The sequence below is a fragment of the Triturus cristatus genome, chromosome 10 (assembly GCF_964204655.1).
Source record: "Triturus cristatus chromosome 10, aTriCri1.1, whole genome shotgun sequence".
Taxonomy (NCBI): domain Eukaryota; kingdom Metazoa; phylum Chordata; class Amphibia; order Caudata; family Salamandridae; genus Triturus; species Triturus cristatus.
The window spans coordinates 480,646,946-480,672,612 of record NC_140593.1 but is presented as its reverse complement, the minus strand read 5'-3'; positions in this window follow the sequence as shown (position 1 = coordinate 480,672,612).

The window sequence follows — 25,667 nt, the reverse complement described above, 5'->3', positions numbered from 1 at the left end:
ATTTGACCGATGAATGAGACTGCACACATTGCCAAGTGTGGCGTGGTTGTGCTGGACAGACTGCAGTATGCAGACCACACATTATCCATGTCGACACACACCGCTGGTGTTTGGAGTGTAGTGGACAGTGGACACAACCATGTCACCCCAGCCAGTGGGGGAGATAAAGGAAATCTACCTTGTTACGTCCCCCCTGTAAGCGTGTGCGGAGTGGTCCTGCCCGCCCCTGCGCACCCAGGCCTCAATGCCCACCTACTGACACCAGCGTGTGTCAAAGAGGGCCCACCATGTGCTGGTGCAAGCTCCAAGCCCCAGGCCCTTGACCTTGGCAGACTCCTCGGACCATCACGGCCTCCACGACACAGGCCTGAGGAACAGCGGACAAGTAGGTCACACATTTGGAACTGAGTCTTGATTACACCATGGCAGACTACATGATTTAAGGCTGAGTTCATGTCAACAAACACACTCCGATGTGGTGCCACCAAGTCTGTGCCTAGGACTCCCACCAAACGTGTCTGTGGGCCCCTGCTGACTCCGGCCTTCGGCCTGCACTTCAGTCCTGCAGGCCTCACACCAATCCAATTCAGTCCATCACAGGCAGGACACAGCCTCCTTGCCGCTGCACACCCGCTCAGCTCTGGTGCCACTACCTACGTCAGCCACAAATCTAATACAAATGCCATTCCAACGTCGTGTGTGAGAGATACAGGAGGAGATGGTTGGACAGCGGTTGGCCCGCGCCGACCGCTGCCTCTGGCCGTCACTGCGGCCAACTAGGTCGCACTTTTGGAACGGAGTCTTGATTTCTTCATGGCAGTGTTCAGGTCACAATACGCAAGGAGAGGAGTAAGTGGAAGACGCGCTTCAGTCCGGAGGAGACAAGGCTCACCTTTAAGGAAGTGATGGGACACTACCGACAACTGCACTGGTGCCACTGACTCCATGCAGCGCATGCCTACCACACGTGGCTTTGGGCCCCTGCTGACCGCTGCCTACGGAACACACTGCGGTGGAGTAGGTCACACAATATGAACTGAGTCTTGCTCTCTACATGGCAGAGTCCAAGTCATTGTAGAGGCCTCATCGCAGACTGCATCCCGTTCCTGCTCTGGTGCCACTGAGTGTGTGCCCTGAAATTCATGGGCAATTGTTGTAATCACTCTCCTTTTTCCCCTGCTACCTTCCCTGACGTGTTTCCCAGTTCCTTTTCCTAGTGGTAGCTTCCTTTCCTCCCCCGCATTTCCTCCCTCTTGGGACGGTCCTTGAGAGTTCACCTTGGAATGTTCAACAGGCTGTCAGTAGCGGGGAGTGGATGACAGAATAAAGACGCTTGAACTTTACCCGCTTCAGAGTGTCTTCATTCCAACACTGGCGACGAATTGGCGAGGGGGGCCATTTCTGTCATCTCCCCTTTCAGTGCTCTCTCCTTTCTGCATTTCGGATTACTATTCCTCGGTTCAGTGCCTGTGAGGACGATGAGTTGGGGCTTTCCAAAGTTCCTTGACTGCTGGCGAAGGGGGCCATACATGTCAATTCCCCTTTCAGTGCTTCTTTCTTTCTGCATTTCGGATTACTATTCCTCGGTTCAGTGCCTGTGAGGACGCAGAGTTGGGGCTTTCCAAAGTTCCTTGACTGCTGGCGAAGGGGGCCATACATGTCAATTCCCCTTTCAGTGCTTCTTTCTGTCTGCAGTTCGGATTGAATATTCTTCGAGTCAGTGCCTGGAGGACGCAGAGTGGGGGCTTTCAGGAGTCTTTGACGAAGGCAACAGTCTCCTGAGGTTATGCCTAGACCACCGTGGATTCTACTCGCTCCGTTGTGAGGTGCTGTCTTTGTGCCGCTCTCTCTCAGAAGTCGGCGGGAGGAAGTGGTGGTCCTGCGCACAATTTTCAGAAGAGGCGGTATCCACAAGATGGTAATTTCTACTAACAAGAAACAGACATGTTGTACACTAAACTACAAAGATGACTACAAGGATGATACAACTACTACAAAGAAAAGAAGACATCAAGAAAGATGAAGCACTTCGCCTTTCAGCCCCACCAATGGCCTCACCTTATGGCCAGCCCTAAGACAGGCGAGTTGTGCTCATCTATACTTCAGATTTTGAACTTTGGCTTTACCACCACAGCCTGCTGCACTGCTATGCATTTTCTGCTACTCATACACTGCTCATCTCTTCATCTTGATTTTCAACACCAGTAGTTTGTGGCTGCTGAACGTATTGGCTTCCTTTTGCATTTGGCTGTGTGATCTTGAGCACTTCCCGCCTATGCTGTGTGACCCTGTGCACATTCCTTTGAGAGGGTGTTGCCGTGTGTGTTCACGTCGGAGTGCTGTGAGGGCTACTTCTACAATTCATACTGTCTAGAATTCACCCCATACATCGCGTTGGCTTCAACTTTCACCTGCAATGTTCGTGTGCTTGGGAGATGCAACTCTGCTGTACACTCTGAGAGACAGGTGTATTTCACTCTTTAGACATTGTTCATGACTTTTACTACTAAAGTCTGCCGTCAACTGTCTATGAGGATGTTCAAAGGGTGTTCATGAGGATCTCTTATTCTTCACTTTCTCTGAAGAAAATGTATCGTGTGTCCTTGTCATCGTGACCACCTTCAATCTGCTGAACAACCTGGAAAAAATCCTCACACTAGCTACGACACCTGCAAATTGATTTGGGTTATTTCACTTCTTTCCTCATGCTTTTGCTCTACACATCGGCATCACGCTGTCTTATAATCGTGTATGTCACTGTTGGCAATGTGGTGACTGGCAATTTTCCATGAGTCAATCAGGTCTGTGGTGTTTATTTTGTGCCTACGTATCTGTCTGCATCGACTGGGGCACGGGTCATTACACATTTATTGCATCGTGATGTTTCCAGTTCACATTACGTTGGATGACGCTTGCTTTTGAAATATTTTGCTGTGGTGAGGTTATTTTCCCTCTTCATTTTGTTATGCTAAGCTGTCATGCGTCTGTTTAACCATGAAAACATTGGTTGCCTGTTCAGCGGCAGTTTAACTGTCAAACAATGTTCGTTATCTTGTGCGTACAGCGTTTACCTCATCCCCGAAGCAGCTCATTTCTGCTAGAGTTCCCTTTGTGACGTCAGGTTTGGAACTCTGCCTTTGCTGCTTCTTCACGTCTGCCTGCCTCAACGCGCTGTGAGCCTTCCTGCAGTGCGTCCTGTACGTGCTGCCATGTTTTCTTCAAGGAATCTTTGGTGCTATTTTACGGAGCTAAAGTCAAATTACGCCTATCCATCGTGCTTCACGGACTATGTCAGCCAGCCATCCAGTAAACGCTCTTCTCAGCGTCCCATCGTGTATACTCATTTTCTACATGTATCCTGTGTCTTATCGTTGTTGCTTCTCCCACTTCTCAACCAGTAATAAAGTGAGTCTTTTGGGGCTTTGAGGCGTTTGACACTTCTCTGTGCTGTCAGTGTACGATGTTCAACTCAACATCTGGTTTTCTCAGTCAGTGTTTTCAAGGATTGCCAGTTTGTTCATCTCTCAAATTCGGGTTGAGTCATTCAACTAAGGTGGAGGTCACAGTACTACGGTGACACGCACTCCTTGAACTTTATTTCTGACATTGGTCAACGAGGACGTTTGCACAATTATTTGGGACATTTTGAAAAGTGATTGAATGTTTTTTTTCACATATGTTCTTCTGCAATTTACGTTCACAAACATGGGACGTTTCTGGTCCATGCAACTTTTGCTCACTTTACATTATTGCTTCAGTTTGCATTCAGGTACTGTGGGTACGTACATGCCATTGGCATTCATGGTCCCAGCTACATGTTTACATATGTCTATAGATTTTCCCTACATAGGGGTGGGGGTAGGTTTTGCCCCATTTGCCCACATACATTTGGGATGGTTCAATTTGCATGTTCACATTATTTTACCCTATTCAGGGTTGGGAATGGTTCCGGCCCATTTGGCCGTATACCTTTACCTGGGAATGGGTTCTCCCCCATTTCCCTACATATTTTGCCTACATAGGTAATTTACGGTTGTTACCCTTACACAGGGAACCGGGGCATGGGTCACAGTCCCATCTTACATTTACATAGTACCCTTACACAGGGCACAATTTTATGGGTCTTTTACCCATTTACATTTACTCAGTCTCCCTAAATAGGGTATCTTATGGGTTCCTTTCCCATTCAAAGTGCTCCTCACACTCTCTCATAGGAGTAGAGGACGGTCAAGGGTTTTAGTTCCAGTGACTGAATTTGTCTTTTTACATTCTGTAATTTTGCTGTTTTGTAGAACGCAATGTTACTATTACATCGTATTGTTATTGTTTATTGAAAATGGGGGGGGGGTGTAATAGTTATACTGTATGTATCTACTTTGCCTCTTCTCCGTTTTCTTATCTGTCCAGATTTCCTGGTAGTGTCTTTCTTTTTGCCACCTTGGTAGCACTCTTTCATGGTGGCTCTATTCAGGTTTCTTAAGGGTGCTTATTTACACTTTATATGCTTTCCCTACACAGGGAGGGCAATGGGTTTGGCCACCTCCCTTGCACACTCTGGACATTTTGGGGTTCACCGTACGCTTGTGGACTTTTGGTACACACCTCCATGTGTTTTTGCTTGTTTCACGTGTGTACCACAGTACACCTTATTATACCCTTACATAGGGAGGGGATGGGTTCATGCCCCTTTTTGCCTACACATTATTGCTTTCATAGGTAAAGCACGGTTGGAACCCCCAAAATAGGGCATGGGTTAAGGGTACGCTCCCATCCACTATTACCTTTATACCCCATACTGGGCACATATTTATGAGCTTTAACCATGTACATTTACTTGGGCTTCCTCTTAGGGCGTCTTATGGGTTAGAGTCCCATTCAAAGTGTTCCTCACCTCGTCATAGGAGTTGAGGAGGGTCAGGTGTTCGAGTCCACATGACTGTTGTTGTTTTCTTACAGGTTGCAAGTTGGATTTTGTAGAACGCATGTCAATCTCACTGCATTGGGACTGTTAATTGAAAATGGGGGAAGCAGTAGTATACTGTTTGTACATCTTTGCCTCTTCTCCGCTTCCTCCTTGTTCAGTTTCCTTGCATTGTTATACCTTGTTTTCATCCATTAGGTCATAAGTTACTCTGCTTGATTTCGTCCTGTGTCTCTAGCCTTACCTCGTTCGCTCTTTCCTTCCTTTCTTTCACTGTCTTGAGGTGATCTGTTATTCCCTTCTCCTTGTGTTGTCTGCAGGTAGGCTGGTGTACATTTTGCGTTTTGACTTGTTCGCCTTCCAGACCCTGGGGGTTTCCATGTTACTTATATATACAAGCTTTGTTACCTCTCAGGTTCACATTACCCGCGCACCTCGTCCTTCTCCCCTGGTTTCCTTTCCCTACGAAGGGAGATGTGTTGTAATCTCTCTCCTTTTTCCCCTGCTACCTTCCCTGACGTGTTTCCCAGTTCCTTTTCCTAATGGTAGCTTCCTTTCCTCCCCCGCATTTCCTCCCTCTTGGGACGGTCCTTGAGAGTTCACCTTGGAATGTTCAACAGGCTGTCAGTAGCGGAGAGTGGATGACAGAATAAAGACGCTTGAACTTTACCCGCTTCAGAGTGTCTTCATTTCAACAGCAATCTCTGTTTGAACATCGGTGGCGTCTGAACCCATGGTCTGGAGGTTGTCCTCATCTACATGTAGCTGAAACTGAAAAGGTGGAAAAGTGGAGTCTGTAGCATTCAACTCCGCCATTAGCCTGTTTTTGCTTGCTTCTGCCCTCTGCATCATGCCCTGGAAGGACACCTTCCACTATCCCCCGCAACCCTCTGCGACATTCCCTTTGGACATCGACGAGTACACGCTCAGCTCACGTAGCCCTACCTCAGTGCACTGCAAGTCACCGTCCTGTGGTGGTGTGCCTGTGCCGCCCACTGTGCATTGGGGCCACAAACTCTGTGCTGCTCAAGTCAGGGAACCATGATGTTCGTACCTTGTACTGCTGATTGTCTGCTCACTGTTGTGCTTTTTGACAGCATCCAACCAACCCCTGAGTGGTGGCTTAGACTACCCAACACCCATCCAGCACAGGCGTCCTGGGGATGTGACCCTGGCAATGAAAGGGTCTGGGCGCACGTGCCCATAGCCAGTCCCACAAACTCACTCAGTTTGTCTGTGTGGTTGTTATGTATGCAAGAGGGACCGGGGTCATTCCACATAACATTGTGCTGTGTACAACGTGCGCATCCATGTCACATCAGGCAGTGGTGTAGACCTGGGACATGAAACGGTGTTGTGCCTCCCTGTGAGCATAAACGGGGTGGACAGGCTTACGACAGTACTGCGTAGGGGTGTGGCTACTCCACATGTGGATCTGGGTGTGGTGTAGTGTAGGCCTTGCCAAGGATGTGGCTGATGCGTGTGTCTCTGTTGTAGTGTCTGCGCCACCCATCCTGCAATTGACAATGTTGCTATATGACATGCCCCCGGTGTGTGTGCTCGGCCGAAGGGGTACATGGGGGAGGGCATGCCCGCTCGGGGTCAGGGTTCACCTAGCCAATTGTTGTGTGTGGCGCTATTATGAGCCAAAGAAGTACCCTCAACTGCATGTCGAGTTCAGCCAGGCCAGTGCTCTACATCTTTGTCAGCCCTGTCCTTGCAATGGGCCTACACACACGTGACAGGCCACATTCTGCACAGCATCATCACTGTGTCGTAGTCAGGCTTGAGGAAATGTGCAGACAGGCATGACAATGGTGTGCCGTAGGAGTGCATGTGATGCTATCTCGCTGCGCACACAGGTGAATGTGCTCGGGGGGAGGTGCAGCAGTGAGGCTACATAATACACAGTGGTGCCGCCCATTTGTAACACGCACTACATGTCATACAGGAATTTCAGATTCACACATGTCACACACCAAGGAACCAGTGAGACTGCCAAAACATGCGTTGTCTTGACTCATGTCTCTCTGTACTGTCACAGGTGACCAAGGATATGCACTCTGCGCTTGGATGATGACACACCTCCAAACCCCGAACACACAGGGCAAGAGGCAGTACAATTTTGGCCCACAAACACACCAGGGGCATCATGGAGTGCACATTTGGCGTGTTGAAGTCACGTTTCAGGTGACTGGGCGTCACAGGTGGAAGGCTCCTGCACAACCCAGACCTTGTGTGCAAGATGATCGATGCATGTTGTGTATTGCACAACATATGTGTATGCAGCAAAGCCCCATGGATAAGAGTGCCAGATGCACCGGAAGATGATGATGAAGATGAGGCAGGTGGCCCACACCCCACTGCAGCCACAGCAGAAATAGCATGTAGGGACTACATCATTGACAGTTTCTTCTCTGGTTGACGTCACATTGTGACGGTCCTTAGCAGTAATGGGACAATGTGTTGACTGACCACAGGCACAGCATGTGCTAATAAATGCATTCCAATACACATTCCCTGCATGTATGTCACTCATCTGCATAGGCACTTCACTCAGACAAGTGTGGGTGCGACATGTTGTGCTGACAATTTTGGAATTTGTTGATGGATGGTGGGTGTGTCACCTCTGTGCAGTGAGACTGTTTGGGGTGTCACTTATTCAAACTGCCAGTTCTGTGTGTCACAGTTGTTACGGTGTACCACTCTTCGGCGTTTCACATGTGTCCCAATTCATTCCATTTTGGCTGTCATTTGTGTCCTACTAGTGACAACAGGGATTCTTTTGGGCGCTGATATGTGCAGCCATGATGCAGGGATGCACCCTGTGACTCGAGTCCCATGACATGGGCGCCATTTGCGTAGGGGGAATAACTGCCCCTACATTGGTCCATGCTTTCATTATTGTTTGTTCATGGACATGGCACATCGGTGTGCAGGGGGTGTTGTTCCCTCTGCAATGTGAAGAGGAGATGCGGTTTCACAGTGTGTTCCATGTTTGTTTCCGCATTGGCGCAGGTTACATACTGAATGCATGTCCATGTATATTGCGGCTGTTTGCGGGAAAATGCCTATCTGATTTGGACAATGGTCATTTGTTCTGCGTCACAGCTGTGGGGTTGTGCTCGTACGTTGTCATCTCACTGTTTTTTTACTATGCTTTTATGGTGCATTTTCCCGCAAGACGCGTGGGATTTGCAAGCCTGTAGGTGGTTTTCGCAGCTTTTTGTGTCGCAATTGGCCTCATCGCAGCTTTTTTTGTATTTGTGTTTCACATTTTTGCGTCGTGGTGTTGATTTTACCGTGGCCATTCGATGCGTTATCTGGTGACTATCGCATGGTACCGCCGTGTTCTGAATACTTGATTAACATGGCGTAAAGTTCCCACGATAGTCTGCATTGTTGAAGGTTGCGTTAAGTTACTTTTGTGATGGTTATCACACGTTCTTGAGAATATGCCCCAAAGGCTCTAAATTCGAAGGTAGAAATCCTGGGTGAAGACGTGAAAAGTATCTGCCTGACACAAGAACTTTGTCAGCCACAAAATGTTAATTTCTCTCACTCTGAACTTTTAGTATCAAAACAAATGGTTTCAGAGAGACCTCAGCCACAAATTATTTAGCTATGAGTGGACTACAATTGATACCGCCTGCAACCTAGTCCCACTGGAGGATTTCAACTTCCAGGTCCTCTTGACTGTTTCCTTTGCTGCATGTGATTGCTAACTAATTTTGCTAAATTTGGGAGTGCTTGCCCCTTGGATTTTCTTTTTTAGCTCCCTGCTTCCCCTGCTACCCGCTTGTATCCTAATGATTCTTTTCTCCCTCCCTCTTCCTGCCGACACCACCCACTGCCTCCCAGTGACCCTCCCACCTCCCAGGACCTACTTAATGGAGGATTCAAACACCAGTGGAACCCTTAACCTGTTGCCGCTGCCTCTTCTGTAACACTGGAGCAACCAACAATGCCTGAGAAACCGCAAACACGACCACATCCACCTCAGCGGCTGAGACCGCCACAGCAGAACTCCAGTGCATCCTACTGAATGAACGATTGCTTGGCAAACACTCCACAGAGTTAACAGACACAATCTCATCCCTCATTCCAGATGTCATGTTCCTCACAGAGACCTGGCTGAACCCTGCCTGTGTACCGAACATCGCCGTCACTAATCTCGAAGGCTACAAGATAACACACCGGGACCAAACCAACAAACACAGAGGTGGAATTGCTATCATCAACAAGAACATCATCCGCTGCACAGCCTCCTCAGATGAATCAACCCCAATAATGGAGAATATAAACTTCCAACTCCACACAAACAGATAAAGCACCATCCGAAGCACCCTAACTGTTAGACCACAAGGACCACACCCCAGCTTCTGCAACGCCATCCCTGACTTCATCATCCCGATCTGCATTGCCTCCGAGCGCATCTTCCTAGGAGATCTTAACTTCTACCTCGACAGCCCCAGTGACACCAATATAACAAACCTCCTGGAGAGCATGAGCAAAATCGGCCTCAAGCAACTTGTCACTGACCCCACATACATTGCAAGACACATGCTCAACCCCATTTTCACATCCAGTGGCAGAGTCAATTACAACCACATCTCCCAGCTCACCTGCACCGACCATTACAGCGCCCACTTCACCATCTCAGGACCTACCAATACTGTTACTGAGCCTCCCAGCTCCACGCACAAAAACTGGAAAAAGATATCAGAAGACCAATGAAATAAGGCTCTCAGCTGGGTGTTAGGGCTCAGGGTGGGGAGTCAGAATAGTTTCAAGTGCTGGGGCGGGATGGATTGCAGGGATGGGGTATATGGGGTTTGGGCGCAGGGCTGGGTTGTGCACTTTGCCATGCATATCCTTTAGAAATCATGCCTTTACAACGAAATTCACTGTAAAGGCATGCATGATGAAGATGTGATTGTGGTTTAGACCATGTTGTTTAGGCCTGCTCTCTTCTCTGTCCTCTCTTGGGCAAAGGTTTTGGGTTCTGTGGCTGGAGAGTGTTCAGGGATGCAGATTCGGTGTCTATGTATCTGGTCATTGTTAGTGGTTGTAACTCTTTTTAGAGCTAGGCAACAGAATTTGTCTATTGATCTGGCCTCAACCTGCGCACAGTTCCTGCTGCCCTGGGTATAGCTTGGCCTGCTCAAAGGGTTTGGTAGGTGTGGTGAAGTTATGATATGAACTCACTTCAAAATGCTTAGCGGTTGTCTTTGGAATTACACCTAGAGGGTTTTGATGCCCTCCCTGCATGATGTGAGTCATGTCTATTGTTCCTACCATGTGCACATTTGGAGAGTTTTTGTGTTGGGGATTTTCTAAGTCTGTTTCACTGCATTTCTTTTTGTTTCTCTTTCAACAGTTTTTGTAGCCCTGAGGGTCTGCTAACGTTTTACAGCTGGTGCTCTCTGGCTCTGCCTAACATTGCCTATTTTATGTCATTTGATGTGCCTGCAATGTTAGCAAAGATGCTCTCCTTTTTGGTGGGGGCTGTTCCTAAACTTTTGATTGCAAAATGGTTCTCTAAGTTGTCCAGTCCCTTATTTTCTTTGCCATTTCCTGGTCAGCATGAAACAAAGCGAGGGGGGGGGCTTACAACCCTGCCAAGCCTGAGCTGCACTGCTATACAACATAACAAAGAAAAAGCTCTTTCAGGATAGATATATTACATTTCTCAGAGAGGCAAACTTGTTATTTGTAGCCTCACTGGGACTGGAATCATCCTTTAGGAATAAATCCTAAGTATTAAATCACAAAATCCACACTTCATAAGAGGCATTGTTGTGCCTCAAGCAGGAAAGGCAATGACACTCAATTTGTATTGTATTTTACTTATTTGATGTTGTTTGTATACTTTACCAAAAGGCTTTCAAATTTAATTACTGGTATACATCAAAAAGCAATCAGTGTCACAGAGAAAAACATTTAAATAGAGGTGAACATTGGGACCGCAATGACGGACAGTACACTATTGTAGAAAAAATTGGCATCTCTAGGTAAACATGCCAAGTGACAATAGTGCACAAATCAATTGTATATAACTATAACTCAAATGATGGTCTATAACAAAATTTTATTTCACTGTTGTATCTTCCTGCTTGCCATAAATCCTAGGGGGTGAGGGTCAGCAGGCATGTTAGAAACAGGTTTTGAATCTTGTGATTGCATCATTCCCACAGGTTGTCAGGATCTTTTTGTTCTGACCGAGGTTCTACTGCAGAGGTGGAATTTCACTGTTAGGTTGGTGGGGTTAATATGTGCATTTGCCTGGATTATGTTCTTGTTTCTGCCCCCTCAAACCACCCTCCCCGCAGCTGTTGGGCTGTTACTTGTGGGTGAACTGGGTAAAGGCCAATGTTGTGTGGCTTCATGCCCTTCTCTTCCTACAGTCCTCCCTGCCTGTGCTTCTGCGAATGTTAGACTGAGGATGACGGTTTGGTCTGTTGTTGTGTTTTGAATGTCACTAGAAAGTTTGTCTGTGGTGATCAAAGATTTATACGGGACATGGTGGTCTAGCTATTTTGTCACCTTGAAGCTGATTCTAGATTCCTCTAGTTGCCTGATTTGGGCTTTTCTAGGAACAGGTTCTCTACATATTATGGCTTCTCCTGATCCAAAGGTTTCCTCTTTGGTTCCTTTAGTGTAAATTGCTTCAACTTCATTTCAAGACCATCCATTTTGACTTAGGTTTTGTTGCTTAATTTGTCAAGGGTCAGCAGAGTATTTACCCTAAGATTGTCTCCTGTTTCTTTTTTGGATTATACATCCAGATTCCAAGGGAGACTGCTCTGACGTTGATTCTATGAGCCCAGTGTGGCCTATTATTAGTGTGTCTTCCTGTAGAGTACGGCACAAGACTTCACAAGAGCTTTGCTTGCCATTGTTCAGTTTCTAATGTCTGAACTGTTTTATCATATTCAAGACCTTTGTTCCTCTGATTCTTCTAGTCAGTCAGTCAGTGACTATAATTTTTATTTCATCAAAAAAGCCATAAAAGCACAATACAAAAATAAAACATCAATTAGAAAATTCACATTCAATATTATACAGACCCAAAATAGCACAGTTAAATAAAAATATTGCCAGGGCATAAAAGGTGAACACAATTGTAATTATAACTCATATCTCCTCCTGATTCTAAAATTAAGTACTGCACAGAAAATGTTGGGAGGATCCTAGAGACTGCAAAAATATTAGCCTTTCCTTATGCTGTCTCACCTTAGCCTTTTGCAATAGCGGCACAAGAAAACGGGGTCTTGGCTCTTGATATAAGGAGCAGAACAAAGTTACATGACTAGTGCTTTGGATAGAGAGGTTGCCACACCCACACAAAGGTAAAATCTGATTCCATCCCCCCGTCAGAATCTAAAAAGAATAAGCCAATAACGATATGTCAGGTTTAAAATTCACCCCAAATATGTCTATAAGCTATAATTTGTTGAAACATCGGCATACTTTACAATTGTTTGCTTGCCTTTGACAACTCTAGACATTTATTCGAACACTGCTTCAAATACTATTCTTTAACAAATGACTTGTGGTTTGAGACATTAGTATGTGGGAATCTGTAAAGATCTGACAGGCCCAAACTATCAAAGGTATCCCTCAGATACTTAACCCATTGAATTTGGTCCATCCCATCTTACAACATACAGTCAGACATACAATTTCTTGTCAGACCAGTCTCTAGGGATGGCCAAAGTTTTACCCACAGTAATAGGGGGGCTAGGCCAATCAGATCTTCCAAAGATGGCATCCCAAGTTCCTCATGGCAGATAAGAGTAGCTGTACCCTGTGGGACTGGCAATAGTCTGTGCACAATTTGATTTTCTGTACGTTGTAAAATTTCCACTTTATTGTAACCCGAGAGGCCAGCACAATAGACACCCACTGAGAAGCAATTACTCTTAAAAAGGTTCAGCATTTCTGGGATTGGTTAATTTAGTAACTTACGGGCAAATCTAAAAATTCCCTCAATATGTCTATTACAAATCTGACATCTAAGTGTTAAAAGCAGAGTCCAACTTAAAGACTGGTTAAAAAGAATCCCAAGATAATTGAAATCTTTCATTTTTGACAAAATGCAATCCCCTATATTAAAAGACTTTGACATAGTACTGGGGCGGCCACATGCTATAATATGTGACTTTTAAAAATGTACTTTAAGATCCAGGTCCTCCATGTACACTATAAACAGGTCTAAAAGGGCTGGGAGGCTATTAGCAGTTTGCACAATCAAAACTGTGCCATTCTGTAATTGATTTTTGTCCTATATGGGGTACAGCCTTATTATTATTCTCAACCAAATAATTACTAATACCATTTATATAAAGTAGTAAGAGAAAATGAGTGAGGATGCACCCCTGCCTGTCACCCCTGGTTGATCTAAATTGAGGGGAAGATTTGCCAGAGTTACCATAGCAAATCTTAACTGTAAGATCTTGATGCAGGCGCATGAAGAGAGTCAAGAGATTGAGTTCCACTCCCATTTTGTTCATTAGTTCCCACAGGTTAGAACAGTTCACAAGGTCAAAGGCACTTGATAAGTCTATAAAAACAAGGTGCAAAGAGCCTTTTTTACTTTAACACACTTCTCTCAGATTAAATAAAGATTTAACCATTTCTCAATGTTCCCAATGCTCATTTGGAAACAAAATTGAACTTCTGACAGGATGTTATTTGCAAGAACCCAATCCTCAAGACGGGTGTTGGACTTGGCCCTTTTTGCAGGGTCATCCCTGAACTTTTTGCTTTCCTCCCAGACTTTTTTCTGACATGGTGTTGGTGGTTTTAGGACTCTGGGCACTTTAGCACTGCTGTCCAGTGTAAAGTGAATGTGCTCTCCTTGATAAACATGGTAAGACTGGTCTACACCTGTTTGGCTTATTTAATTTAACTGTCAGTCCCTTGTAAAGTGGTATCTCATATACCTGGGGCTGGAAAATTGAATGCTACTGGTGGGCTTGCAGCACTGATTGCGCCACCCACCAAAGTAAGCTAGCAAACCTGTCTCAGGCCTCTGCCATTGCAGGGCCTGTGCACACAGTGTTACTGCCACTGTGACATGGCACCTAAAGTGTTTGCCACGTCTGTGACCCTCCTTTTACTACATGTCAGTCACCCCTTAGGTAGGCCCTAGCTGGCACTATGGGCAGGGTGTATTGTAGGTATAAGGTAGGACATGTACCTTAAGTGTGTGACATGTCCTGGTAGTGACAAACCGCCATTTTGGTTCTTTTGTGGTGTGCCCAGTGTGTTGCTGCTGTGTGTGTGTGTTGCGCAAACGCTTTACACATTGCCTCTGGGATAAGCCTGATTGCTCATGCCAAGCTACCAAGCGGGTGAGCAGGGGTTATCTTCAGCGTGTAACTCCCTTGCCCTGAGTAGAGTGGTGGTTTCTGCCTGGCTTTGGCGCATGCCCCTGCCAACCAGAAATCCCATTTCTAACAACGGACCAGTAATATTCTGCCTAAGATCTCAGCACTAGAGTCGATCAATGACATCGGCCAATAACAGGTCGTCTGAAACCAATTGCCTTTTTTAAAAATAGGGACCACGTTGGCAGTTTTCCAAGAATCTGGGATGGGTTCCAACAACACAGATCTAAGTGCGTTCATGAGTAGTGGGGCCCATAGGGTGGGATTAGATTTAAAAATATCTGTACGAACCCCATTGAGGCCTGGGGCTTTATCAGAGGGGCACCTATTAATAGCTTACTTCAAAAAGGTTTTGGAAATCCTGAGGTAAAACAGAAATTTGGCTTACTGTCTGGGTCTAATAAAGGAGACACATCGTCTGGGTCAAATAGTCTTGAAAAATGTAGGACCCATGATGCCATCAGTATAACAACACCAATCCCAAGACCCTCTTGCTTCTTAAAGAAGGGTCTGTTAACCAACTCCCAAAACTTTTAACTGTCTCTCAATTTGCCAGCCACCAAAAGGTAATCCAAGGCTTTACTGCTTATTTCTGATTTTCTGTCTTCAACAGCTTGTTTATATAGTCCACTGGCATGCTTGATTTCAGAAACTGCCTGGGGATGTTTTTTTCAATGCAGCCATCAAATTTCTGTGTTCCGCTGAGGTGAACCAGTAGAAAGTAACTTCTCCTGGGCGTGAGACTGTGATATAAGGTTTGTAGAAATAATACTACAAATGTATGCAAATTCAAGATGGATCGCATCCGAGATCAAATCATCAGATAAATAGGCCATGATGGAAGCTCTGGCTTCCCCAAGGAAAAGATGATTGAAAACTACTGGGTTAACCTCCTCCCACTTTATCGTTAGCCATTTATTTCTTTTGATCACCAAATTATTGGAGCAATTTGCTTTAGGGGTTTTAGTGAGAGAATCCAGTGTGGTATTCACCATGTTACTGCTTTACATGTATATGTTGTTCTTGATGTATTCATTGTGTTGATCTCATGGAGGCAGCTCTAGAATGTAGAATGTACCGGGTGTCTAGATACCAAGTCCTCCAGTGTCAGTTACTGCTTTGTATCCTGTGGGTAGGATGCTTCTACTATATGTTCCTAAAATAAAGAAGAACCTCCTTACTACATCCTGCTATCAATTGTATCATTTTCACATTGGCGACGAGGATAGGATTATCGTTGAGACTGAGGCCAGTCAGTGGTTAGCTCCAGTTATTCCTGCACGCAAGGCTTCAGGTGAGCTGTGCCTATGTGTGGATCTACGAGCCCTCAATCGTGCAGTTGTTGCGGACAGGTACCCTCTTCCGAAAATCACTGAAATGTTGTTGCAATTGAGGGATTCCCGCATTTTCTCCATACTAGACCTACGTGCTGCCTATCATCAGGTTAAGATAGATGTTGCTTCCATGGACTTGACTGCCTTTATTACTCCTTTTGGGAGTTACAAGTTCACTTGTCTTCCATTCGGTTTAGTATCTGCAGCCTCTGTTTTTCAGAGGATAATGGAGGACGTGTTGAGGGGTGTAGAGGGAGTCCAGATCTATCAGGATGATGTGTTGATTCTTGGCTCTTCACAAGTTGAACATGATGCGAGACTGAGATGTGTGCTGGAACACATGAGAGGTTTAATTCTCTGTGAAAATAATCTTACCGAAATTGATTATCTTGGTCATTGCTTGACATGTGATGGCATCAGACCCAAAGTTCACTTATTAAAAACCATAAATGAACTCCCAGTTCCTCAATCCAGAGAGGAGTTGGTAACATTCTTGGGTATGGCGGAATATTATAATAAGTTTGTGCCACGCTTTGCCTGCCGTACTCATGCACTCAGGTCCCTCCTGAAGAAAGGGGTGAAGTTTTTATGGTCACCCCAGTGTCAATTAGAATTTGACTAAATCAAAAGTGCACTCAGTCTGCTCCTTCCTTACAAAGTTTTGATACCCCCTCGGACTCCATCCTTGTCACTGATGCGAGTTCTAAAGGGTTAGGAGCTGTTATTAAGCAAATAAAAGATGGGAAAGAAGAAACCATTATGTTTCTTTCGAGAGTTCTTGTTGGCCCAGAATTCCAAAACTCTTTTTTTTTTTTTCTATTGAGCAGAGCTAAGAAGAATCATACGATATTTGCACTTTACAAATGATAAGAAATAGGTCCAAAATACAAAATTTTGTTAATCAATTAACAAGACTTATAAAGCAAAAATCCATCATCAAATAACAATCAACAAAATGTTCCCAAATCCGCGAAAACTTCTTAATTGCCCCCACCCGTTTGGCACAGGCTTCTTCGAATTGCTTGGTATGTTTCATTTTAATAATCCATTTCTCGAACAGAGGTACTTCCAATGATCTCCAATTTTGTAAGATTAGCGAGCGAGCAACCAACATTAAAATAGCAAGAAAATGCCTCTCGTGTTCGAGAGTATAATCTCCCTACTAGTTATCCCAAACAGAACAGCTTCTTCTCTAGGTTTGTACGTTTTTTTGAATCACCCTACTAACATATTCAAATATTTTCTCCCAAAATGTTATCAACTTAGGGCAAGGGAAAAAAATATGCCGTCATCCCCCTTCCAATAAGGTACCAGAACGAAAACAGCTATTTTCCACCTCTGGGTAGATTTTATTTAGTGCTTCTGGGGTATAGTATGCCATCCAGTGAGCAAGAAATGCCATTCTTTTATAGTTCTCAGCTCTCAATATCTCATTTCCTGTAGTTGATCATTCTTGATGAGAAAAAACACATTGAATTTGAGCTGAAACTTTCTCCAAAAATTTGAAAAACCAGAGGGGATTCACCTTGAGAGCTCATTAAACGATACCAATTACCCACTCCACTCAACTTCGAAATATACAGGGCAGTGGCTGTTTTTCCAGGAGGGCTATTGAATATGAGATTATATATATTTTTTTTAAATTAATAATTTGAATAAATTCAAAAAAAGAAGGTTTGTTGTGAACATGACATCTGGCCTGCACTTCTTCCCAAGTAATCATCCTTCTCTGTATAACAAACTGGTTAACTGTCCCCAAACCAGAGTCGTTCCATGTTTTCAGCTGAGTGGAATGAATATGTAAACCCAAATCTCTACACTCAATTAATTTTAAGGAGAAAAAACACGAAAATCCATTTTGTTTAAAGCCAGTACGATGTCTATTTGCAAAATCCAATAACGTTTTATATCTCGCGTTCTTTGGGAGATTTGATGTTTTTAATAATGTGGGAACTTGAGTTGCGGCTTCTTGAATCATCTTATAAATAAAAAAGTTATCGACCTGTTTCGATTTAGATAATAAACACGCTACATACTCAAAAAATGATGATTCATAATATAAACGCATATTTGGAAGTGCTAAGCCACCTAACTGAGTATCTAATTGCAAAATCGAAAACTTAATCTAGAGCTTGTATCATAAAACGAGTATTTGATGACATAGTACGGCCCGCTACAAACCCCGTTTGATCATAGTGAATTACTTCCTTGGCCGCAGAAGCGAAACGCTGGGCCCAGGTCTTCATAAGAATTTTCTAGTCAGCATTTAAAAGACTGATCTGTCTATATGAATTAAGATTATTTGGGGGTTTACCCTGTTTTACAAAACAAATTACTGTCGCCCTTTTAAATTCTGAAGATACCATCCCACCAGTTTTAATACGATCAGATACTTTTTTCAAAAATGGTGTCAGCTCCTTAACAAAGGTTTTATAAAATTCGATTGGAATTCTGTCTTCGCTACAAGCCTTTGCCCCTGCCAAAGATTTAATAACAGCCGATAACTCAGCTTCTGTAATTTCATTCTGAAGCAGAGTGACTACACTCTGTGATATTGTTGGTAATTGGAGTGAAGTAAAATACTCGTGAATCATGTCCAAATTAACCGAATATTTTGTAGTATATAATTGTTGAAAATGTTCAACAAAAATTCGAGCAATGTCAGCTCTGTCGGTTGCTGTTGCATTGGTTTTTGGATCAATTATTTCTACAATACAGACAGATTCTTGTCGAGCCCTAGTTGACCAAGCTAATATCTTTCCAACCATTTGGCTTTCTTTATACACCTTCTGCATATAAGTCTGAGAGCTATTTATTTCTTCTAAAACAAAAAAGTCTCTGAATGCCTTCCTGGCCTGATCCTGCTGGCCCCAAGATGAGGAGCCCACATTTGTAAAGCGCGAACACAGATTTAGAAGCCTTAAATCCACCCCAAACTGAAAAAATATCAGCTGTCCCTTCATTAATTTTAAAATACTCGAGTAGCCAAAGTCTAAACTGATCAACCACAATGGATCTTGAAGGAGAAGGCGGTCCATCTGCCACTTGCACATGTTCTTTTTAGAAACACTAATTTCAATGTTGACCTGAACGTATGAATGATCAGAAAAAGCGTTAGCACCAATGCCTGCAGCCCTAAGGGACAATGAACATGAAATCAATAAAAAGTCGATTCGGGATGCAGTCTGATGTTGACGAGAGGAACAAGTATATTCCCGAGCAGTCTGATTGAGCAGTCGCCATGCATCAATTAACTGAAGATCATCCATCAAAGCATCGAAAACCTTCTTTGTCTTAGGTTTGAATTGTTTTTGCTCCTATTTGAGGTATACATTTTCAAATCCTGAATATAGTTAAAATCACCCCCAAACACAATTTGCCCAGAAACCCCATTCAAAAGTTTATATAGTGTAAGTAATGTAGATGTATCATCAGTTATTGGACCATAATAATTAATAAAATTCAGAACCTGATCATTTAGTTTAACCTACACCCAAATCCACCTCCCTGGGGATCCCGTTGTTCTTGAAGAAATTCCCAGTCTATTTCCTGTGAAAAATATATTGCAACCCCCCCTCATTGCAACACCTGCTGAAGCAAAGAAAACTTTGGAAAACATTCCTGGTATATATCATTTTGGGGTATTTGTTTTCAGATGGGTTTCTTGAATAAAAAGAATTTGAGGTCTTAAGGTAACTAGCCACCTAATTAATCCTCCATATTTACGTCTATTCAATATACCATTAGCATTTACAGAGAGAATCTGACATTTACTGGATATACTCATTCTACTAGGAAAAAGAAAAGAAAAAGAAAAAGAAAAAAAAATTTGAACTGCAATTTTGTACTCAGTGGATCCCTGCACATTTTATCACTTTCCTGATAGCCACTGCCCTTTTGCTAACCCCAACAACCCTCCCCCCACCCTACCCCAAGAACCATCCCACCCTTAGGAAATGCGTCTTTCCCCGCTGTCCCCATTCTCCCCCCCCAGGTACTAATACTGGTGCCCTGGTATCGCACCAAGGGTGACCTACCCCTCCTCAAAAACAAAAACAAAACCTCAAGATCGAAATCCAAAACGACCTGAAACAAATATTCAAAAGAATGTAGAGGAGACAGCAAGAACTAATTGCTTCTCCTCTTGTTTAGACATGAGAGAGCATTATTGAAAGCAAAACAAAAGGATAAAAGATCAAGTTATTTTCTAACTGAAATCGCCTTAAGCAGCTCCTGAGCCTCTTCAATACGTGTGAACAAATGAAACTTCCCCTGCACTAGGACTTTAAGTTTGGATTGTTGCGCAATAGAAGCTTGTGCCCCTTGGGCTTTAAAGAGATACAGTAGCTTCACAAACTCTTTGCGCCTTCTTGCCACCGCTACAGACATATCAGACAAAATTCTGCATTTAGCTCCATTTTCAATTTCAAACTGTCTCGTCTGAATTGCCTTTGACAAAATGTTTTCCTTTATGCGATAATCCACAAAGTTGACTGATATAGTACGGGGGAACTTCATGTTTGGCAGAAGTTGCGCTGGAACCCGATGAGCCCTGGTTAAATGTTAAGTCACCGGAAAACTCAGGAATCACGACCTTCTTCATGAAGGATTCGACCCATTTGAGTGTGTCTGCTCCTTCAAGCCTCTCCGGGACGCCAACTATCCGCAGATTTGAGCGACGTGAGAAATTTTCAAGTTCTTCAATCATGTTTTCCATAATTATTTTATCCCTGGCCGCTGAATCCACTTGCTGAAGAATACCATTCATTTGATCCTCAACTAAGGAAATCCTTGATTCAGCTTCCTGAATTCGAATTGGGAGACTAGCAACTGCTTCCTCTATCTTCCCCAATCGCTGATGTATAGCTATTATTTCGATTTGTTGTGATTTCTTCATGTCCTGAATTTCTTACAGTATCATATTGAGCATCGTTTTAATATCCATCTGATACGAAATAGCCTTCTCTCTGGTTTGAGCACTTTGTTTTGTACGCTGGAGAGCTGCATTCTCAGTGTTTTCTGGGCCCATGGTTCTCTGTTGGAGAAAACAGCATTTTCGGCTGTTTTCATGCGGAGAAGCCTAGCGGGCAGCATTTGCACTAGTCCCTTCCGGACTGGCTGGTTCTTAGCAGGACGAGCTCTTTGCTTCTTGACAGTCAGTCAGAGATTTCAGGCAGTGAGACGCTTGTGAAGCAACAGCGTTTCACTCCTTTGTTATCCATTCTCTGTTGGCAAGATCAGAGGCTTCTGAGTTCTCATGCAGGGAGTGGATCTGTTTCTTTTGGCAATTCTTTCCTGGAATATAATTTAACATTTATTGGGATTCCCTGTATTTGAGGATCCTTCGAACCTTGCTATCCTCACTATAAGCGCTATGAGGCCTCCGGGTAGAACTGTGCTCTATAAATCTCATTTCATTCATTCATTCATTCATTCATTCATTCATTACTCACCTTTGCGCATTCTAAAAGACCAGCTGATTTCAGAACTCCTCCAGTGGAGCGCGTTGTGATTTTATAGTACAGAAAGTGTTGCGCACATCATTCTTGGTTTTTATTCATGTATGGTCTGTTCTTGTAAACCATTTCCTAGGAGTGAGAGAGAATTTGGAAGTTCCTATATTGCTTTTGAGACTATTCCACACATGACCTGGGTAGGTGGTGTAAACACATGTTATTCCTATAACCGAGAGAATTTTGAGGGAATGTATAATTACTGATGGATGTTTTCTCCTCTGTACAGTGTTGTCATGTTGGAAAATGGCAATCACCCTCTCCTCTCTTCTGGTAGAAACTCTTCTTTAAATTCCTTTAAAGGTAGAGTGTTATATAGATTTCTTAAAGTAAACTCATAGAGCATTCTCCTGTTTCATTATATTGTTGCACCAAAGCTGGGTATTTACCTTGTTTCTTTTTACGTGTCATCCATAAGTCTCCCTCCCTGCTGTTCCTACCCTTTCCTTCCCTCGCTTAACTATCCCACTAGTCCGCGTGTACTTCTATTTCGGACTTGGGGCAGTTAAGAGGTGGACCCCTTTGAGCATCAGCACAATCCCGAGGATTCTGGAAGGCGGAACGTGACACCCAGGAGGTGACGATACTGCATGCGCTATCATGTCTCCTGTTGCCACGGAAGTGTACTGCGCTGAAGAGTCTTGGCTAGGCTTATCTATCCCTGGCAAAGTAATAAGAAGTAACATCTTTTTAACAAAGAGAAGGAAATCTCTAGCAATCTTCTGCTCTTGATTTTTCCGAGTTGCAAGAACTCCTGGTGAAGTAGCCAAATTACTATCCCTTATAGTAGATTCTGGAGCCTCCATCGAATTCATCTCCTTTAATGATTTATCATCGGTTTCTGAGCTTTGAGAGCTAAAGGAGGACTCGCCATGATGCATTTTACTGCCTGCTTTAATTAAAGTCTGATTCAGTTTGGCTTTAGCTAAACGTGTTTTGGTTTTTGCTGAAATTGCGGCATCCGCTTTAGCAGCTGCTGCAGCAAACTTCATCTGCTTCTTCATTATATTCCTTTAGCTTATCCACACCAGCTTTTAATTCACAAAATGCAGACAAGCCCAAGTCTCTTGCCAAGTCTCTTGCCAGCAAATTAAATCAGCACTCACCATTTAGCGCCGCCCTCCTGCTGCTCTCCTCTTGCCTCAATCTTTTTCTCCATTAACTGCCTTTCAGCGTTTCAGTGTTTTACAGCGTTTTACAGCGTTTTATTCCACAGCTTTTAGAGCAAACCACACCATGCTCTTTGTTCCCCTCTGCACAGCCTCTGCACAGCCGCTGTCAAACGGGAGAAGTCCAACCAGGAGCCTCCGCAACTACACCCACTCAGCTGGTCAATGTGCTGATAATCGCGAAACTAGAGAGAGCTGCCTCCCGCAGCCAGAGCCTCAGGAGAAGCAGCAGGAGCTCTTAGTGCCTCATAATTTGCCACCAGGTCCAACACCCACACTTCAGATACCGGTGGGGGATCGACACCTAAACGGCACTCCTGCAGTTGCCAAAATGCCCCAGAACAGCCGGGACTGAAGTCGCTCCACGATCAATTCACACAAACTTGCAAGAGCTGGAAAGAAATTTAGCCGCAGCTCCATCTGTAGTGTCCGCTCTCACCACGTCAAACAAACAAACGAAGACTCCATCACAGGAGGGGGAGGAGCATCACCTGAGGCTACGCGCTAGCGGAAAACACCATAGCCGACCAAACCCTCAGAATTTCAAGACTCAGTGACTGAGAAGGAAGCACTGTGCATTTTTTGGGCAATCAAGAAGCTCAAGAAATTTCTGTGTGAGGCACTTCCTTTATCGTCCATTCTGATCACAAACCACTCAAAGACCTATTTTGCAAGAAGGATTTGGATTCTGTTTCTTCTAGAATTTGTAAATGGGTCATTGCACTTCAAGATTTTAATTTTGTTGTCCAATACATCCCTGGGGTCGACAACAAAGTTGCTGATTGTCTATCCCGGTTAATTCCCAAATGTTGTGCTGATCTTGATTCTGAAGACACATGGGAAATACACAATTTCAAGGTGTGTGAAGTTGTTGAAGGTGTTGTATCTGAAACGGAATGGAGAGAATCCTTGGAAAATGACAATGTGTTGCTTGAAGATTGCAAGTTTGTGTCTGATGGGTGGACAGGTATTAAGTCTTTGTCTGAGGATGCACAAAAATTTTGGAATGTGAGGCACAAGCTCTCGTTATATAATGATCTCTTGTGGAGGGGGACACGCCTTGTTCCTCTGCCCTCTCTTCGGGAGAAGATCATTCATTTGGCACACGATGGTCACCAGGGCATCTCTAAAATGAAGGAAAGAGTTAGTTTGCACTTCTGGTGGCCAGGGGTCGATATCCCTGTGGAACAGCTGGTCAGAGACTGCTCTTAGTGTAGAATGTGTGATAAAGTGTGTAAAACTAGAACACAACAAATGGTTGTTCGTGAATCCCCAATCAGATGTTGGCAACATGTTGCACTTGATCTTTTGGGTCCTGTTTCTTCCAAGACGGGACAGTTTTACGTTCTGGTACTTACTGATATGTACTCTAGGTGGCCGGAGGTCAAAGTTACTCAGGGTATTGAAACCAGGGATGTCATAAAATATTTAGAAAATGTTTTCTACAGGGAAGGACTTCCTGAATCTCTCTTGACTGACAATGGTGTACAACTGGTGTCAAGAGAAATGAAGGACTTTCTAGCTAAAAAGGGAATTATTCATAAACGGTGCTCTCTCTATCACCCAGACTGTAATGGGATGGTTGAGAGATTCAACCGTGTACTAAAAGAATCTATCCAGTCAGCTAAGGAACAAGGTCATGACTGCAAGATCGCAATTTTTGAGAAAGTTATGGCTTATCGGTTGACTCCCCACTCTACAACTTTTGAGTTGTTTAGGGGACGTACACCAAACACTCATTTGATTCAGTCTTGGATGAGAGGGAATGGGGCTGACATCAGTGTTCCTGAGGATCCACAGTGGAGGGCTCTTCAGGATTTAAAATGTGCTAAAAGGAAAGTCAACTTTGATCTCAGACATGCTGTTTCTCTCACTCGTGTCAATGTAGGTGATTGTGTGAGGGTACGGTTTCCACTTGTAGTCCCAGGGAACTTTCCCAGCCTTCAATGTTTGTAAAGTCCATGCAAACTGCATAATAGAACGCAATTGAGTTTGACCATGGTATAACACAGACATGTCATACTGTACACAATATATACAACAGAGAAAACAATATTATCTAATGTGTAAATTCTGGAAGAAAAAGTGTTAATGCTATTATCAATAACAGCAAGCACTTTTTCCAAATTAGCTTGATCAATAGCCCTTAGTCTAGAGGCTGCTTCAATTTGAGATAATTTCCAAACTTTGTTGTTAATAGCATACACCCATCTTTTGGACTTGCCTCCCACAGGGCCTTTAACAAAATCATTCAAATCAACATCGTCAGTCAATTGGGACAAATTAAGTTTAACTGGCGCTAAAGTGGAATGTTTAAGACAATTTTGACATAATTTACCTACGGAATAGGTAGTAACAGAATGGGAAGTTTCAAATCGGGGGTCCACCCTAACCAGTGTATAGCTGGGGATCAGACCCAGAAAACGATGTTGGCATGAATCTGAAGTTCTTTGCCATAATAACCATCCTTGAGGATCTAAGTTGGAAATATTGAAGGATGAATTAGTAATTAGTGACTGCAATTCCTCAAGGGACAGATCTGTGTGATTGCCCCAGGTAGGATAAGCACCCAGATTCAGAATTGTAGGTGCATTCATCTTTTTAGAAGTAGCCAATCCAAAGCAAGTGGTTTGAAAAATAGTAGAATTCAAAAACAACATGTGGTTCGGTATAATGCATGCATGAGGCAAAGCTTCAGTGCCCTGCACTTGCCATGCTTTAGAACCCCAAGCCAATTCATCCATAAAGGACTTTGAATACAGTAATTTTGTGTGTACAAGCCTAACTTTGGAATTGAACTTAGCAGATATTTTGAAAGAAAAGGCTCCAGGATTGGATACACTAAAATCTGTAAAATATGTAAAAAATTTTAATAGAGTATTCGAGCTATCTCCAGTGGGAGCTGGGCAATGTTCCCATTGTGTATAATTAACGACATTTCTAAATGTATTTGCTTAATGCAGGAAGTGATTGCCATATTGTTGGTAGCAAAATACCTCCGCATAATTTGCTGAGTCTAAGTACAAATCTTCAGCATCAAAAGCAGCATAATATTTCAAATCAGAAAAAAGAGCCTCTACGGCCTGGACATCCCAATCATCAGAGCGTATGTTTTGTTTTACAACACCCCCCATAGAAACACAAGGTACATTGGGAACATTAATACCCTCTGTAGGGCATGAATTTGAAAGGTTGCAGCATCCCATACAATCCCATCTAACACTGGCCAGGCAGTAATGTTAACAAAAATCTGGTCCCTCTTCATGATGTGTGATGAGGAGGGCGGTGCCAAAGTTACATCAATTAATCTAATTTTAGATCTTTCGCTAAGGTAA